Genomic DNA, 10,224 nt, shown 5'->3' with positions numbered 1-10,224 from the left:
TATAAGCAGGTTTATAGGTAAGCTGATTTTAACTATATTAGCTTCATTATGTAATTCTTCATCAGCATGCACAACAAGGCCCCATCATGTGGGAAAACATATGAATTTTTTTAAATTAAAAAAAAGCATCTTTACTGTTTGTAACCCCCATTCTTAACTTTCCTTTATTGTGCATTGTAGAATTTTTCCTCTTTCTTATTCCTATGCATTATTTATATGGTTCTTGTTTTGGTAAAAATCCCAACAATATTTCAAAATGTACTGTTTTGTGAGTGGACTGAATAGACTTTTTTTTTTTTTTGCTTCTTCACATCCAGTGTGGACTTGTAATTGGAGACAGATTTCCACTCACAAGGGCTCCAGATGTTGAAACGTTTCCCAACATCGACTTAATACACTGATGGCAACACCTCCCTCCTGCCCCTCCCCGTAGGGTTGGGATTGTACTGTATTCCCTATTGGTTTACCCTTCCCCCCTGTAAAGGGTAACATTTTCCCTGGGTTCAGAGGCTCCCTCATAGTCTCCAAGATGGAAGGACCCTGATTTATGGGACTGCAGCCTAAATGCATGAGTTTAAACACCATAAAAATCTGTAAGATGCTCTTTTAGGGGAAGATGAAACTGATCAGAGAAATGCCTCCAATTTTCATGCCCAACTTGATTTTTAAATCCATGAAGGATCTTACAGAACATGTCTCTGTGATCATCTTTTGGGTTAATCCATGATGCAACAGCATCACAAAAAATATAAAATCTTGGATTACTCCACTGGGATTAACACTGGTCATGGTACAAACCCCATGGAATGCAGAATCCTTTTCCTCATTGCCCCTTATGTTTCTCAGAGAGGTGCACCAGGGTCTTATAAACTGCTGTAGCATGGGGGCCACTTCTTGAGGACAAACATAACCAAGACGACCAATTGTTATTGCTGTATTCTCTAAGAACGTCTTTGGTGTGTTGTATCTATCAATGATTTCTACAAGCTGTTGCAACACCATAGGAATATAAGGCTGCATCTCTATGCCTATCTGAATGGAAATTTCTCCAATTGCCCATGTGGCATTGTCGCAGACTGAAATGAACTCTAGATTTAGGTTGGTTCCCAATATTGGCATGAAATCAGCTATACAAGGCTTAACATGCTGAAAGTAAGCTTTTGTCAGGTCACCTAACAGGGCAAAGGAACTCTGTCGAACTTCTGGCATTTTATCCTGCATGTATTGGTACATTAGTGTTAGAATGTTACTTCATGCTACTAGCTGTTCAATGTTGCCTCCAAATCCTTCAGTCAGGCCACTGAGTAAATCAAGAGCCACTATCATAAAATCTTTATCTAGAGCCTCATACTGATCTTGTTGAGCACTATTCAGCATGGCTTGTGCAAGAGTCTTCTGTACTAGATTTGCGCAACACTGATACACAGGTTCACAATAAGGAAGGAAGCCAGACTGCAGGGCTGTGGCAACTGAAAATAGGCACTCAAGTAAAAGGAAGAGATCTTTATCTTTGTCCTTTAACATATTCCACTTCTGGATCAGTGGAGGCATTAGCATCTGAATATATTCTAGCTTGTTTAAATGATGTCCTACTGAATCTGCTAATGTTCCTATGGCATTGTAAAGAATGAGCACGGTCTTATGCTGGTATTTACTAAATGTGAAGACGAGGGCGTCAAGTATATAAGGTAAGGGAAAAGTTCTGTACAAGCCTCCTCTTCTAGGGTAGCAAAGGCACTGAAGGCAGCTTCTTGTACTCTCTTGTTGCTATCAAGGATACGCTTTTGCAATTCCATCATCAATGGCTTCAGGTACATGTCTGGGGGCTGGCTGACTACCCAGTGTGCATAGCATCTAAGAGTTCAGCAAGTTATAGAATGTACAAGAGCACCTTTTATCAGAGAGGCATTGAATGAGGTGAGGAATGAGCTCAGGCAAGTATGGAATCATGCCTTGCATGCAACCTTCAGCAGTTGCTCCTAAAACCAAGATGCCTGATTCTTTAACTACCTATTCATGATGAAAAAGTAGCTCTTTAAAAGCGGCAAAATATGTGGCTAAAACTCATCACGATACATATTTGTGAGAACATCTAGGGCAGCAGAACATTTTCTTAGATTCCAGTCAGAAATTGTATCATCATCATCAATTTCATCTTCATCATCTTCCTCTTCAATTCCATCTTCATCATCATCTTCCTCTTCAATTCCATCTTCATCATGCTGCTGAGCTACTGTCCTTGATCAATGAAAATGTGGCCTTATATCCTGCTCACTATTAGGAATTGTATCATCTTCTTCAACATCACTCTTAAATAGGATAATATCTATATCTGAATACTTCATGCAATTCACTAACACAGGAATCAATTTAGGAAGATGCCTTATGAGTGCATCTTTGCCTATTGGCTGCTCAGCCAAAGTGAACCAAAATTCACAAGCTTCTAAAGCCACATTTTCATCTTGATCTTGGGATCTCTTCAGCATGTATGCAACTATATTATACACACGAGGAAGCAGATGATGCATTCGAACTTCAAGCAACATCACAAGAGCTCGGCACATATCTTTCCATATCGCTGGTTCTTTATCATCAGCCAATGCAAAGAGATTCTCAATAAAAGAATCAATGTGTAACATCAGAACTTGAGTCCTACTGATGATAAACCCATTAACACATGCAACAACATAAGACCATATTTTTGGACTATTGTGCTTGAAGAACTGTGGAAACTTGGGAATCATGATGTTGAGAGGATGATCCAAAGCATCACTGTCTAAAATCTCAGCAGAATCTTCACATATCTTCTGAAGGACACCAAATGCTCCATCACAGGTGTCATAATCTTCAGAATCCAAAAAGATACAAAGTTTTGGTAAGAGGTCCGGCCGGTTCTGCAGTTCTCCTTTGGAGGCTATGGTTGTAATCAAAATACCTACGGTGGCTCTGATGAGAGGAGAGGAGTCAACAGTATTATTTAAGCATTCATTTTTAATAAAGTCTGTTACACCATTTGGAACATTTTAAAAATGTGCTTTCACACTGTTCTTCAAGATGAGACCACTCGATCTTGTGGGTTCATCTTCAGATTTTAATGTTGTAAGAACAAAAATCAGGTAGTTGTTAAAATCTTGATATTGGTTGAGTTGTTCCAGTTTCTAGAATTGTTGCACGGTTCTCTGGATGTTGGTGTCTGGGGACTGGGAATCCTTTAGCAGCTGCAGGATTTGCTGAAGCCCTTGCTTGTCAGGTTTCCACTCATACTCCATCTTGGTTTGCCAGTCCCACACCATGCCAGAGGCCTCCAGCACTCCAGCTCACTGCCGAAGTGGCACTGCCTCCAGTCTGGGACCAGAAATCATTCATTCATTTTTTATTACAGAAGTTGTAAGTTTATAGAAAAATCATGCAGAAAATAGAGTTCCCTTATACACCCCTCATAGAAAGAGTCTTCCTTATTAGTAGCACTTTGCATTAGTGTATGATCTTTGTTACAATTGATGAAACAATATTATTGTGCTTATACTATTAATAATAATCCATTTACATTAGCGGTCACTGTTTGTTTTGTATAGTCCAATGTTTTTGCTTTAATTTTTATTTTAGTAACATGCAACCTACAATTTTCCCTTTTAGCTACATTCAAATATAAATTTCAGTGGTGTTAGCTTCATTGACATTGTTGTGCTATGATCACCACCAACCATTACCAAAACAATTCCATTACTCCAAACAAACTCCGTACCAATTAAACATTGACTCCTCATTCCCTAATCCCACCCTGACCTTGGTACCCTGTATTCTAGTTTATGATATATGGATTTGCTTGTTCAAAGTATTCCATATCAGTGAGATCATACAATATTTGCTGTTTTCTTTCTGGCTTATTTCACTTAACATGATGTCTTCAAGATTCACCCATGTTCTCACATGTATCAGAACTTTATTCCTTTTTATGGCTGAATAATATTCCATTGTGTGTATATACCATTTTGTTTATCCATTCATCTTGATCGACATTTGGGTTGTTCCGTCTTTGGCTATTGTGAATAATGCTGCAATGAACATCAGTGTGCAAATATCTGTTTAATCCCTGCTTTCAATCCTTTCGGTTATATACCTAGAAGTGGGATTGTTGAATCATATGGTAATTCTCTACTTAACTTTCAGAGAAAACACCAAACTCTTTTTCTACAGCAGCTGGAACATTTTACACTTCCACCAAAAATGAACAAGTGTTCCTATTTCTCCACATCCTCTCCAACAATTGTTATTTTCAGTGTTTTTAATAGGAGATATTCTAATGGGTATGAAATAGTATCTCATGGCTTTGATTTGCATTTCCCTAATGGCTAAGGATGAACATATTTTCATGTGCTTATTGGCCATTTGTATATCTTTTTTGGAGAAATGTCTGTTCAAGCCTTCTGTACATTTTATAATTGGGTTGTTTGTCTTTTTGTTGTTGAGTTGTAGGATTTCTTTATATATTCTGAATATGAAACCTTTACTGGATAAGTGGTCTCCAAATATTTTCTCCCATTATATAGGTTGTCTTTTTACTTTCATGGTGAAGCCTTTTGATGATGTCCCATTTATATTTTTCTTTTGTTTCTCATGCTTTGATGGAATGTCTAAGAAATAATTTCCTAATACAAGTTCCTGAAAATGTTTCCTTATATTTTCTTCCAGGAGTATTACATTTCTGGTTTTTATATTTAGGTCTTTGATCCATTTTGAGTTTTTTTTGTATATCATGTGAGGTGTGGTTTACATTCATTCTTTTACATATGGATAGCCAGTTTTCCCAGCACCATTTGTTGAAGAGATCATTCTTTCCCATGGAGTGTGCTTGGGATGTTTGCCAAAAATCAATTGTTCATAGATATGAGTTTATTTCTGAACACTCAATTCAATTTCATTAGTCTATATATCTGTCCTCATGCCAATAATATGCTGTTTTGATTACCGCAGTTTTGTAATAAGTTTTAAAATCAGAAAGTGTGAGTCCTCCAACTTTGTACTTATTTTTCAAGATGATTTTGGCTACTCAGGATCTTTTATTCTTCCGTATAAATATGGTGATTGGGTTTTCCATTTCTGAAAAAAAAAAGCTTTTGGAATTTTGATTTGGAGAACATTGAATCTGTAAATTACTTTGGGTAGAATTGATATCTTATCAATATTTGGTCATCCAATCCACCATCACATAATATTCTTCAAATTATTTAGGTCTTCTTTTATTTTAACAAAGTTTTGTAATTTTCTGAGTGCAAGTCGTTTATATCCTTGGTTAAATTTATTCTTAGATATTTGATTCTTTTAGCTGCTATTGTAAATGGAATTTTTTTCTTGATTTCCTCCTAAGATTGCTCATTACTAGTGTATAGAAGCTCTAATGATTTTTGTATGTTTATCTGTTATTCTCCCATTTTGTTGAACAAATTTTTTAGCTCTAGTAGCATTATTGTAGGTTTTTAATACTTTCTATATATCGGATCATGTTATCTGCAAATAGTGAAAGCTTTATTTATTCCTTTCCAATTTGGATAGCTTTTGTTTCTTTTTCTTGCCTAAGTGCTTGTGCTAGAACCTCTAGCATGAAATTGAATAACAGTGTTGACAGTGGGCATCCTTGTCTTGTTCCAGATCTTAAAGGGAAAACTTTCAGTCTGATGACAGCTGTGGGTTTTTCACATACGCCCTCTATCATGTTGAGTAAGTTTCCTTCTATTCCTATGTTTTGAAGTGATTTTATCAAGGAAGGATGCTGGATTTTGTCAAATGCCTTTTCTGCATCAATTGAGAGGATCATGAGTTTCCCCCTAAGATTAGTTAATGTGGTGTATTACATTAATTTATTTTCTTTTGTTGAACCATCCTTGGATAGCTGAGATAAAACCCACTTGATTGTTGTTCTGGTTTGTTAATGCTGCTGTTAAATGCAAAATACCAGAAACGGATTGGCTTATATAAAGGACATTTATTTGGGTACAAATTTACAGTCCTAAGGCCATACAAGTGTCCAAACTAAGGCATCAACAAGAGGATGCCTTCATTAAAGAAAGGCCAATGGCATCTGGAATGCCTCTGTTAGCTGGGAAGGCATGTGGCTGGTGTCTGCTGGTCCTTTGCTACCAGGTTGCATTGCTTTCAGCTTCTGATTCCAGTGACTTTCTCTCTAAGCATCTGGGAGTCCTCTCTTAACTTTCCCAGGGCAAACTCTAGGCTTCATCTCTTAGCTCTGCTTCTCCAAACATCCTTCTGTCTGCATTTCCAAGCATCTTAAAGTAGCAGCAAGCAGCTGGGTCTGTGTCAGCTCTTAGCTTCTCTCTTAAATACTACAGTGAGCTAATCAAGACCCACCCTGAATGGGCTGGGCCACACCTCCATGGAAATAATTTAATTAGGGTTCTCACCCACAGCTGAGTGGGTCACATCTCCATGGAAACATTCCATCAGAAGTTTCCACCTTAATCAAAAACATAATAAGCCTGCCCCCACGAGATTGCATCAAAGAACATGGCTTTTTCTGGGGGACATAATATATCCAAACTGGCACAATCATGGTGTATAATTCTATTAAAGTGATGTTGTATTTGATTTGCAAATATTCTGTTTAGGATTTTTGCAACTACATTCATAAAAGAAATTAGTCTGTAATTTTCTTTTCCTGTAGTATCTTTATCTGGCTTTAGTATTAGGGTGATGTTGTGTTCATAGAATGAGTTAAGTAGTGTTCCCTTCTCTTCAATTTTTGGAGGAGTTTGAGCAGAATTGGTATTAATTCTTCTTGGAATGATTGTTAGAGTTCACCTGTGAAGCCATCTGGCCCTGGGCTTTGCTTTGTTGGGAGAATTTTGACAACTGATCCAATCTCTTTACTTTTAGTTGGTCTGTTGACATCTTCTATTAGTTCTAAATTCAGGGAAGGGTTTTTGTGGGTTTCTAGGAATTTGTCCATTTCATCTAGGTTGTTTAATTTGTTGGCAAACAGTTGTTCATAGTAACCTTTTAGGATCACTTTATTCCTATGGGGTCAGTAGTAATGTTCCCACTCTCATCTTTTATTTTATTTATTGCATCTTCTCTTTTTTTTTTCTTTCCTAGTCTAGCTAAGGGCTTGCCAACTTTATTGAGCCTCTCAAAGAGCCAACTTTTGGTTTTTCTAATTCTTTCTATTTTTTATTCTCAATTTTATTTTTTCTGCTCCAATCTTGGTTATTTCTTCCCTTCTGCTTGCTTTGGAATTAGTTTGCTCTTCTTTCTCTAGTTCCTCCAGGTGTTTAGTGAGGTCTTTGATTTTAGCTCCTCCTGCTTTTGCAATTTAGGCATTTAGGGCTATAAATTCCCCTCTCAGCACTGCCTTTGCAGCATCTCATGAGTTTTGACATCTTATGTTTCCATTTTCTTCTGTCTCAAGATATTTACTGATTTCTCTTGCAATTTCTTCTTGGACCCACTGCTTGTTTAAGACTGTGTTGTTTAAACTCCATATATTGTGAAATTTTCATTTCTCCACCTGTTATTGATTTCTAGTTTCATTCCATTATGGTCAGAGAAAATGCTTTGTATAATTTCAATCTTTTAAAATTTATTGAGACTTGTTTTGTGACACAGCATGTGGTCTATCCTGGAGAATTATCTGTCAGCAATTGAGAAGAATGTATATCCTGTTGTTTTGGAGTGCAATGTTCTGTAAATGCCTGTTAGGTCTAGTTCATTTATCATATTTTTCAAGTTCTCTGTTTCCTTATTTATCCTCTGTCTAGATGATCTTTTTATTGGTGAGAGTTGTGTATTGAAGTCCCCAATTATTATTGTAAGGATTTTCATTTCTCCCTTCAATTTTGCCAGTGTTTGCCACATCTTTTTGGGGGCACCCTGCTTAGATGCATAAATATTTATGATTGTTTTTTCTTCTTGGTGTATTGACCCTTTTATTAATATATAATATACTTTTTGTCTCATAAGAGTTTTACATATAAAGTCTGTTTTGTCTGATATTAATATAGCCACTCCAACACTTTTTTGATTACTGTTTGCATGGAATATCTTTCTCCAACCTTTCACTTTCAACCTATTTTTGTCCTTGGGTTTAAGATGAGTCCCTTATAGACAGCATATAGATGGATCATACTTTTTAGTCCATTCTGCCAATCTGCATCTTTTGATTGCAGAGTTTAATCCATTAGCGTGCAGTATTATTATTGCATAGGTGGTTCTTACTTCAACCACTTTATCTTTTAGTTTTTCGTGTCGTATTTTATTTTTGTCTCTCTTTTTTCTCTTTTAGTTACCCTTACTGATAATCTTTATGTCTACAGTCTCCCCCAAACCTCTCTCTACTGTCTTTTCCTTTCAGATTACAGAATTCCCTTTAGCATGCATTGTAGGGGTGATCTCTCTTGTTGACTAACCCTCTCAGTTTCTCTTTATCTGTGAATATTTTAAACTCTCCCTCATTTTTGAAGGACAATTTTGCAGGATAAACAATTTGGGGCTGGCAATTTTTTTCCTTCAATATCTTAAAATATATCATACCACTGCCTTCTCACTTCCATGGTTTCTGATGAGAAACTGGCACTTAGTCTTAGCACATTTCCCTTGTATGTGCCAGATAACTTCTCTCTTGCTGCTTTCAGGATTCTCTCCTTATCTTTGGAGTTTGACCTTCTGATTAGTATTGTCTCAGAGCAGCTCTATTAGTATTTATTCTGTTTGGAGTATGTTCTGCTTCTTGAACATGTATATTTAGGTCCTTCATAAGAGTTGGGAAATCTCTGGCCATTATTTCCTCAAATATTCTTTCTGCCCCTTTCCCTTCTCTTCTCCTTCTCAAACTGCCATGGCAGGTATGTTTTGTGCTTTGTGCAGTCATTCAAATTCATGAGACTGTGCTCAATTTTTTTCCATTCTTTTCTCTATCTGTTCTTCCATCTGTAAGAGTTCAACTGTTCTCTCTTCTAGCTCACTGATTCTTCCTTCTGCCTATTCAAATCTGCTGTTTTTTTCTATAGCATATTTTTAATTTCTTCTACTGTGTCTTTCATTCCCATCATTTGTATTATGTTTCTTTTTAAATTTTCAAATTCTTCTTTATGCTCTCACATTGTCTTCTTAATATCCTTTTTCTCTTTAGTGGTGTTTTCCTTCATGTCCTTGAGTTGATTTAGGAGATTTGTTAAAACATCTTTGATTAATTGTTCCAAATTCTGTGTCTCCTCTGAAGTTTTAATTTGTCCTTTGGTCCATATCTTCCTGTTTTTAGTATGGTTTGTAATTTTTTGCTGGTGTTTAGGCATCTGATTATTGATGAGTTACTCTGAAGGTCAGTTTCTCTCTCACCTAGGGTTTTATTGTTGATTTGCTGTGTGCTGAAGCTCCTCTTTGACACTTGGTTCAATTTATTACAGACCTTTAGAATTGCCCATATTTAACTGATAAGATTTTTTCAGCTCTTATTCATCTGATTATATGGTGGTAGCATATAATCATGGTAGCATATAATAATGGTCATAGCAATATAACCATTGCCTCTTTGAAGTATAGTATTCAAGTAAATCTTAGGCTTGAGAGATCATTGGGAGATTCCTTGAAGGAGGAGAGAAATGGCCTCAAATTACTGATTACTAAAATTACTTTATTTTTTGAAATACATTAATGTTAATGGCAAAATTATGCAATTTGACAAACAACAAATTAATTTGAAAAACTCTTTAAATAAATCTTGGTCAGAGAACTGAAATAATGTGAAGTTTTGAGCAAGTGCTTTGGTCACCTAGGAAAACAGATAGCTAAACCCCAATACCTATGAACATCATAGCATTAAAGTATATTACTGATATTTATCTAGATGTTAAATTACTATATTCCTGTGCTTTCTTCAGTGACACATATACTAAAATTGGAACGATACAAAGATGATTAGCATGACCCCTACACAAAGATGACACACAAATTTGTGAAGCAGTCCATATTTTTGAAAAAAAAAAACTTACTATATTCCTGAATTAGTCTCAGTGAACTTTATCTTGCATTTTTAAAGAAGTCGTCAGAGGTACAACAACAAAAACAACACCAAAAAAAAAACAACAACAAATTGATGACAATAAGGAAACATCTTTTTGGTTTGAGTGTTTGTCTATGAATTCATTTAACAAAAATAGTACTTTAAAATATCAATTAAATGAAGCAATAGAGAAAATTTATAATCTGATTTAG

At 36.0% G+C, this 10,224-nt stretch overlaps 1 non-coding gene and 1 pseudogene across 1 annotated transcript; one reads left to right on the top strand and one right to left on the bottom strand.

Annotated features, from left to right (window-relative positions):
* Nucleotides 1-574: 574 nt before the first annotated feature.
* LOC119523290 lies at nucleotides 575-3,269 on the bottom strand (annotated as a pseudogene).
* A 6,608-nt stretch (nucleotides 3,270-9,877) lies between these two features.
* Nucleotides 9,878-9,984, top strand: LOC119523944. The gene has a single exon (XR_005214744.1). It is a non-coding gene; the product is annotated as a U6 spliceosomal RNA (small nuclear RNA).
* The last annotated feature ends 240 nt before the right edge of the window (nucleotides 9,985-10,224 follow it).

The sequence above is a fragment of the Choloepus didactylus genome, chromosome X (genome assembly GCF_015220235.1).
Source record: "Choloepus didactylus isolate mChoDid1 chromosome X, mChoDid1.pri, whole genome shotgun sequence".
Classification (NCBI taxonomy): Eukaryota; Metazoa; Chordata; class Mammalia; order Pilosa; family Megalonychidae; genus Choloepus; species Choloepus didactylus.
This window is presented reverse-complemented; position numbering and strand designations above follow the sequence as displayed.